The 6285-nt window shown below is 51.7% G+C and overlaps 1 protein-coding gene across 2 annotated transcripts in view; it reads left to right on the top strand.

Annotated features, from left to right (window-relative positions):
* Positions 1-6285, top strand: part of Agpat3 (1-acylglycerol-3-phosphate O-acyltransferase 3) — an 83783-nt gene that overhangs the window by 22258 nt on the left and 55240 nt on the right. For both annotated transcript variants that reach the window (XM_021204830.2, XM_029542077.1), the window contains one exon: positions 1391-1451. The gene's annotated coding sequence lies outside the window, so the exon portion shown is untranslated. The remainder of the gene's footprint in view (positions 1-1390; positions 1452-6285) is intronic.

The raw sequence follows: 6285 nt of genomic DNA, 5'->3' as shown, positions 1-6285 counted from the left end.
CGCACACACACACACACACACACACACACACACACACACACACACTTTAGAGGTAAAAATCAACCATCCTGGCTGGAATTGATTTGGTCAGTTAAAGGGTGCAGAAGAGATGAGTATGACAGGATACTTTGAAAAGCACAAAAGACAAAGAAGACATCGGTGGGGCTGTGTCGAGTGGGAAAGAACATAAAGGTCTTCCATGCTGGGAAAAAGCAAGGCCTTGAACTTTTCCAAATTTGGTGAAAATTTAAATCCAAGAAACTCACCAAACCCTACTCTGAAGAGCAAGGCAGTCCACAGTGCCACGTCCCAAGTGATCTGCTGAAGCCAGGCTGGTGGGCTCCTGTCACTACAAAGGGGCAGAGCTGGTAGTGGAATGGATTTTCCTCAGGAGTATGTAGCCCAACGGCAGTGTAGAGGAAGCCTAAAATACTGGAAAATGGCCAGGTAGTGTGGCATGAGCCTCTAATCCCAGCACCAGGGAGGCCGAGGCAGGAGGATCATGAGTTTGGAGCCTGTTTTCTTCTCTTGAGGACAATTAGACTTAAGACCCAGTTGCTGTCAAAGACACTGCTGTCTGCAATGTCATGGTGGGGTAGGGACACAGACACTTACTCTGCTGCACCCACCCAGCAGAATAGTATTTGGCCTTAAGAGAGAGAGAGAGAGACCCCTCACAGAATGAGCAATTGTGTGACTCCACTTACATGAAGTTGCTAGAGTTTCCAGTGTGAAGACAGAGCATCCTGGGCATGGAGGGCTGCGCTGCTAGCTTTGAGAGAGGCTGGGTATCCATCTGGGAAGATGGGAAAGCTCTGTGGGTAGAGAGTACCAATGGCTTCACAGCTATGCACGTGCTTGACATGCCTCAAACATGCTCAAGATGGTCAGATTGTGCAGGGTTTGCCACAGTTTAAAATGGAGGTTTTGACATAGTGATCCTTAAGGGTTGGGGTGTGGCATGGTGTGGCAGGGCTAACGGGCCAGAGGAGCCCAGTGTGTGGAGTGGGGAGATGGGTCATCATGCACACAAGCTGGGCAGTGGCTCTGGGTAGGACAGCTTCTGGCAGAGGGAGGCTGTTCTGTTGCTCTGGGCAGATGCAGCAACCCAGTTCCATTGCTTAGGATGGATGCAGGTCTCTGCAATGGTCTCCGGTGTCCTGGAATGTAACTGGTGCCTGTCTCTGGGTTTGTTCATTTATGAGTCATCTGTGAACCTCCTGCTATGCAATGGAAGTGCAGGCTCAACTTCCTGAACTCCAGGGGCATGATCCTGGGATTGGCTTGAGTCCCTAGTGAAGTTCCTGCCTAGCGCTGTTTGCCTGCTTCAAGGGAAATGCCTCTCCTAAGCCTTGAATGCCACATTCATGACCATGTCCTCTTCTTCTAGGCCCTGCAGGTCGGACACCCTTTAGAACAGCCATTGCCTGGCCCTGCTAGCCTGTGCCTTGGTAAGTGAAGAGAGCATGGTAGGTTTTATGAGTTTGTGCCTGCATGTCTCTGTGTGTGTCCTGGGCACAGCCTAGGTGTGGGTCCCCTGTGTGACATGGTCAGCTCCTGGTAGTGGAAGATCTTTGACCCCAGTGCATACCTAGGTTAAATGGGGATTCTGGGACAATCTGAGCCCTGGGCATGGCCAGGTCTTAATATGCCAGCTGATTTTCTTAAAGGACATGCGTTTTAATTTAATATCCGTCATATATACATGTGTGTGTGTGTGTGTGTGTGTGTGTGTGTGTGTGTGTGTATCACCAGTGAAGAGCTGGTGAGCTGGTATGTTGGTGAGCCAAGGTGGCTACCAGGACACAGCTCTCATATGCCACCCCCCTCAACAGAATGGCCCCAGAAGCACACCAGTCTCCTTGAGACCAGCTGATAGCCACTTACTGGGACCTGAGAGCTTGTGGCCCTGGGGTCAGAGTTGCTTCCTGATAGAAACAGAGCAGGTGCATCTCCTTCTGGAGGCCACAGGGGCTGATGTTGGTGGAAAACTGGACTATTAGCTGGGTCAGTCAGACAGTGGGTTCTGGGTCACAAGAGGTCCTGAATTCCATTCCCAGCAACCACATGGTGGCTCACAACCATCAGTAATGGGATCTGATGCCCTGTTTTGGGTGTCTGAAGACAGCTACAGTGTACTCATATACATAAAAATAAATAAATCTTTAGAAAAAATAATAAATGCAGCCATTCAAATAGCTAGTAAACATCTGGAAAGGTGCATGCTTCAGGACCGCAGCACAGCGTGGGGTGAGAGGGTCCTGCAGTAGGAGCAAGACTGTGACGCTCTGGGCCTTGCCGAGACTCTGCAGGAGACCTTACCTAACAGCATAAAATAATTGGCCAAAAGGGATTTGCCAGCCAAACTAGGAGTTGGGAGAGGTTGGGGGATAAGAGGCAGTGTGTGTGTGTGTGTGTGTGTGTGTGTGTGTGTGTGTTGTGTGTGTGTCACCCAGGGACACAGAAGACTCCAGAAGTGTGACCAGCCCTGAGCGGAGCCCATCTGAGTCTATAGCAGGCAGAGCTACTTCTCAGCAAGGCCTAAATGTCAAGCTCAGGTTGTTTCCAGCCAGGTTGGGAATCGAGCAGGAATCTTCAGAGGAGCGGGTTCTTGATTGTGTCTCTCAGAGCAATAGGGGACAATCCTCTCTCGGGTCACGTGAGTGCTTCAGCCCAGGTGTGTTGCCCTGGTGACAAAGGTCTCAGACAAAGTCTGAGGTTGCAGGAAGTGAGCAGGTGCTGGGTGGATGCTGGAGGCCCAGGGTTCCCTGCAGGAGCAGAGAAGGGGAGATAGGTGGAAGCTACAGAAGTAGCTGTGCCTGTGTCTCACTGTGCTGGGTGGAGATTATCTTTGTCTTCTGAAGGGGTTGTGTGAGTGGAGAGCAAAGGGCACAGATATTGCCCCGGCAGGCTGTCTGGTAATGACAGACATCCTGCAAAGGGAGGCACTTTTCTTGAAAGAAGAGCTGAGTCTTATCGGTGCAGGGTGGGTGGGTAGACTGCCGCCATGCAGACAGAAAGGTAGGAGCCTGATGTGTGAGTTAACTCTGTTCTCAACACTTAAAATTTAATTATAGAAGTAGCATATGCTTGGAAAAATGGAACCAGAATCAAGTATAATAAATAAAGCTGTGTTCCTTACTCTGTCTAGGATTTCACTCTTCCGGGTGGATGCACCAACCCAGAGTGGCTTGTAGTTAATCTTCCAGAACTCACAGAAAGCTCCCAGGAACACATGAGCAGCCTGTGTCAGTAGAGTGCTCACCCAGCATGTATAAAGCCTTGGGAGTGACCCCCAAACATTGCATACACCAGCATGATGACCATGCCTGTTATCACAGCACTCGGGAGGCAGAGGCAGAGGGGCAGAGGGGCAGAGGGGCAGAGGGGCAGAGGGGCAGAGGGGCAGAGGGGCAGAGGGGCAGAGGGGCAGAGGGGCAGAGGCAATGTCAGGAGATCAAGGTCTTCCTCCGTTCCATTTCAATTTTGAGAACAGCCTGGACTTGGGCTAGGTTGTACTTTGTTTCAAAGNAGAGGTATGAGCACAGGGAGGGACAGAGAGCAGAGGCAGAAGAGCAGAGGGATTGGGGCTCTTCGCAGAGGGGCAGAGGGGCAGAGGGGCAGAGGGGCAGAGGGGCAGATGGGCAGAGGGGCAGAGGGGAAAAGGGGCAGAGGGGCAGAGGGGCAGAGGGGCAGAGGGGCAGAGGGGCAGAGGGGCAGAGGGGCAGAGGCAGAGGCAGAGGCAGAGGCAGAGGCAATGTCAGGAGATCAAGGTCTTCCTCCGTTCCATTTCAATTTTGAGAACAGCCTGGACTTGGGCTAGGTTGTACTTTGTTTCAAAGAAGAAAACAGATTTTTAAAAAGACAACCAAATAGTTACTAACTGCAGTTCTGTGGGACAGCTTCTATAGCTGGATTCTAGCTGTCTGTTTGCACAGACCTGCCTCCTTTTATAAAAGCTCTTCTTGCTGGGCAATGGTATGGTGGCACGCCCCTTTAATCCTGGTGCTTGGGAGGCAGTGGCAAGTGGTTCTCCACGTTCAAGGCCAGCCTGGTCTACACAGCACATCCCAGGACAGCCTGGTCTACACAGCACATCCCAGGACAGCCAGGGCTACACAGAGAAGCTCTGTCTTTTTTTAAAAGTTTTATTCATTTTATTTATACACTGTAGCTGTCTTCAGACACACTAGAAGAGTGCATCGGATCCCATTACAGATGGTTGTGAGCCACCGTGTGGCTGCTGGGAATTGAACTCAGGACCTCTGGAAGAGCATTCAGTGCTCTTAACCGTTGAGCCATCTCTCCAGCCAGAGAAGCTCTGTCTTAAAACAACAACTGAAAGGCCTTCTTGTTTTACTAATGTCCTGAAGTGTGTGTTTATTTGGGTGTGCTCTCACTTATGCCTATGCCTGTGGGCTCTGGGATGGCTCAGGGCAGTTAACTGGAATGGGCTTGACCCATACCTCTGGTTTAGAGAACAGTGTTGAGCTAGCCTGCTCATCTTCCCATGAGAGCTAGCTAGGGCCAGAGGCCACCTGTTCAACTAACTTGGGAGACTTGGCCCTTGCAACCCTGCTGGCTGCCCCAGTAAGCTGTCTCTGTGGAAGTGGACTTTGTCTACCATGTTATATAGAGCTGGCTCTCTGCACTTGTCCCACCAGCTGTGCTGTTTATAAGTTTCTCTGGTGACAAGTGGCTGCAGGAGGAGAGTGATCTGGCCTCGGACAGCTTTCCACTGAGAACTGTCTGTTGCCTGCACCGTGGTCCCATGTGTAGAACACAGGTAAAGGGCTACACATGTGCACCTCTCTGGCCTGTGTGGACAGCGTCCATTAATAAGGTTTCCCCCTGCAGCCCTCTGCCGGCCAGGCCAGATGCACCCCCGCCTCCATCTGCTGGGTTTGGCCTCATGGTTGCGCTGATTGAGTCTCGTCTTATAGCTACCATCTGCTAGGTTCTGTTCATCACGTAGTAAGCTGAGGCCGCATATGAACCTGGTCTCTACAGTACTAGTGCACCTCTAGGCTGGGCCAGCTTTGTATGGAGTGGTGCTCTGGGTAAAACTCTAGGAGGGGACATCTGCGATGAGTCCGGGTCATCCCCATTGGCGTGGGCCTTGCCTTTCCCCTGTTCACTGAGTGTGAGCTGGAATCAGGAGCTGAGCCCACAGGAACATAGGGGACATGGAGAAGTGTGTGGCCTCCAGCACAGACAGTAAGGCAGGTGCTAGTGTGTGAGGCCGCCCTGCGTTTCCACACTTCACTGTCTTCCTAGAGGGAAGATAATTTTCCTGTATGAGGTGTGCTGGCTGTTGTGCGGACACCCGGGAGAGACTTGGGGGCAGCGTGGAGCCCAGAGGAGAAGGCTGTGTACACAGGTGTGTGCACAGAGAGCGTGTCGCTCTGGACTCCCATGAGCAAAGGTCTCATGAGAGCTTTGTTTCTTATCCTGGCCTTAAGAACATCTCGGACTTCCTGACACCACCCAGCACTGCCACCGAGGTACTCCTCTTTATATGTCTCTCCTCTGATCCCCCAGCCTCAGCCTCCTGCATGCTGAGACTGCAGGCAAGCACAGCCTTACCAGTTCTTCCTCCTCTCCCTCCTTAGCACAGTGGCTGCGGATGGGTCCAGAACACAAGTCTCTGTGGCAGGTGGCTTTTCCTCACATCTCATTGAGCTGTCCTGTTCCTTCTCTCCCTTTACATTTTGTTGACAGGGTTACATTGATGGATTTGCTGTAGTTCACCTTCCCATGTCCTGGACACAGCAGCTTTGATGGCCTTTTGGCTTGTTGCATAAGGCTGGGGCCAATCTGTAGGCTGTCTTATCCAGACCTTTCCAAAGGGCCTCTCTTGATCCTGGCACTGTCTCTCCTCTTTGTAATTTGCTGACTGGGGCACAGATGCCCCTGGCAGATGGCAGAGTAGAAGTGACTTATCATAATACATATATGGAATGTTATGGATTGACTGCTGCACCACTGTCTAATCTGAAAGTAGGTTTGAACGACATGAATCTATTCCGTGTCCTCAGAGCTAAACATGGATAGACAAGCTGTCACCTCAGAGTACTGCCCAAGCTCCTCAACCCCTCAGGTTCCCACAGTTCCCCTCCCCCCTTCCAAGGGTTCCCTGAGCTCCACCTAAGGTGTGGCTGCTTGGTCTCTGGAGGCAGCCTCTCTGAGGAGAGACTCTCTGACGGGACTAGCCCTGAGCTCTGAGGATTTCTGAACATGATTAGGGGTCATTTCATTACCTCCCTCCCTCCCTCCCTCCCTCCC

Source organism: Mus pahari, chromosome 9, assembly GCF_900095145.1.
Source record: "Mus pahari chromosome 9, PAHARI_EIJ_v1.1, whole genome shotgun sequence".
Taxonomy (NCBI): domain Eukaryota; kingdom Metazoa; phylum Chordata; class Mammalia; order Rodentia; family Muridae; genus Mus; species Mus pahari.
Note: the sequence above shows the minus strand (reverse complement) of the source record. Positions and strands in the feature narration are given on the sequence as shown.